Raw genomic sequence first — 2,823 nt, 5'->3', positions numbered from 1 at the left:
CCCTCCTCTCTCTCTCTCTCTCTCTCTCTCTCCTTGCCAATATATTATTTAATCATTACATCGTTGGAATTAAAATATTAGTTTGATAAGGGTTAATATCAGAAGGAAAAAATTACATCTTTGAAAATTAATTAATTAATATTTTAAAAACTTGATAACTATATTATGTTCACTCTTTTTTTATCACTCATTTATTTTTGTTTTGTACTGTCACCTTATATTTTATTGTTTTTTTCTTTATTATTAAAATAATAAAATTTAACAGTAATCATTAATAAATAATTTAAAATTCAATTCCCAAACATTAACTTGGTTAATTAGCTCAATCTAATTTTGCAAGCCAATTACACTTAATTTTTGACAGTTTATTAAACTTTTTAAAAAAGTAATAATATTAAATAAATTCAATTTATTTGTCATATATTTTAAGTAATTTTATACATACTTCATTAAATTGTCCAAAAATTATCGCACGGAAATAAAATAAAGTTTTCAAAAAACAAAAAAAAGTCGAATTATTTATATAATCCATTAAAATTGTAATGAATATAACTGAATTAAATTGATATAAAAAAGATAAAAAAAGAGAAATGAAAAAATGAAATTCTTTTATTTCAACATAAAATTTAGCTTGCGTCATTTTGTGGCAAATTGTTAATTTAAATTTAAATCATTGACTTCCGGAATACTTTTGTTAGTATTTAAAATTACAATAAATTATTTAAGTATTTTACTGGTTGAAATTGATTAAATCAAATATGGCAAAGTTTCATCAAATAGGACAAATTTTCGCAATCAATTTCCGGCTTTCCGGCGCATTTCTTTGAACCAAAAAATCATCCAAGTTGAGTAAATGACAAATCAGTAATGGTGACTGCTTACTTGTTTGGCAAATGAACGACCTTTGGCCTTTGGAGTTCAATGATTTCGTTGGTTTTATATAGCATTTCAATAAATTATCATTTACAGGAATTTTCTTCCACCCGCAGCCATAGGAAGAAATAAATAGCAAAAGTGACACATCAAAATCAAGAAACTATGACATATAGGAATTGTCCTTTCTTTTTTTTTACCCGTAGCAATGAGTAAAATAAACAGAAAAAGTTCAAAAAAAAAAGCAAAACAAGAGTTTAATTAAGTTTGTGTAAGTTAAGTGTGATGGAAATGTGGGATAAAAATTGAACTGATAAGAATATTTGAATTTAAAAGTAAAATAAAATAATCGATACATCTTTATTAATCTTTGCTATTGATTTCTTATTAATCTTTAATGCCAATTTCTTATCCACTTTTTATTTCCAAAATTTTTTCTTTTTAAATGAAATATATTTTAATGTTAAAGTAATGTCAACCATTTATCACTTCTCAGGAAACATTTTATATTTAAATAACAATAATTTAAATCAAATTTCGTTTCATTTAATTTTTACTTTCAATATTCAAAACAAAAATTCGATTATTCATTATTTGGTTGAAAAAAAGACAATTTATTACATACTCACAATGATTATTTTATAGTTATAACTCTGCTTATTTAAATGGCTACAAATGGTTTCTTAACGTTGCAAAACTGTAAGAGAAAATGAATAATAATGATAACATGAAAAAATGTAATAAGAATAATAAATTTTTTTCCTGATTAGTTGATTTGGCTTATGTCACTTTGATATGAAACAATTGCTTATTTTCCCTTTTACATTTAAAACCATATAAAATTCTCTATAAATTATGAAACAAAAAATGACAAAAACGAGACAACGAAAAGAGTAATCAATTTTTTGAAGAAAATTTTTCGGATGAAATTTGCATTCATAATGTTTGGTGATACCTGAAAATTTCTTAATAAAAATTTAAATTTAACTAAAATTATCGGCTTTATTGGCAAGATGCATTTTTCAATCCCACATTTGTTAGTTATGCAAATTCTATCAAAGGAATTTTGCGGCACATCTTTGTCGCAAACATATTTTTTAAAGTATGATTATAACATGCATTAAAAGTAGTAAGAAAAATGCTTATTATAGTATGTATCAAACCTATTATCTATTATAGCACATATTAAAACTACTAAAAATACTTCAATGTATGTTAACAAATCCAAAATTATAACTTCATACAGTACCTCAAAAGCAAATATAGATACGGTACAAACTGCATTATATATGCAAATTTATTGGTAGTATTTCTTAAATTTTAAACATTAACACTTTTCCAATATCAAAAGAAAATTTAAAATTTGTTTACAATTAAAACCATTTATATGCAAATATATTTAAATTTAAATATTATCAAAATCCGTCAAAAGTATTTTCTTTGTTCATGCAAAATTTAAGTTCACTTTTCTCATCTATTTTGCAATAAAAAAAATTAACTTTTTTATGAACTTCAATTTTGTTTTTCTATTCCAATTTTATAGCGTATTCGTTGGATGGTGCAACTTCATTGTAGAAGCTAGTTTTCTGCTTTGTATTATTATTATTATTATTATTATTATTATTATTATTATTATTATTATTATTATTATTATTATTATCATCATTATTATGGATTTCATTATTGTCATTGATATATTTTAATGCTGATACGACATTCATCCATCATTTGTACAGATTTAATTCCTCTTCATTATCATTCTGCTCAGCAATATTTCCATCATTTATTTCTAATTTGATGTAACAACAAACATATTTGTTCTTTTATACTTTCGTTTTTTTTTCAAGTTTATTATTTCCAACATTCATATATTTTATCATTCCATTAAAAATATTAAAATTGCGCTAAATTTATTACAAAAATCAAACCAATTTAAAATGTTTAATTAAA

This window comes from Loa loa (genome assembly GCF_000183805.2).
Source record: "Loa loa unplaced genomic scaffold supercont3.187, whole genome shotgun sequence".
Lineage (NCBI taxonomy): Eukaryota > Metazoa > Nematoda > Chromadorea > Rhabditida > Onchocercidae > Loa > Loa loa.
The sequence above is the reverse complement of the archived record's forward strand: the minus strand, read 5'-3'. Positions refer to the sequence as shown.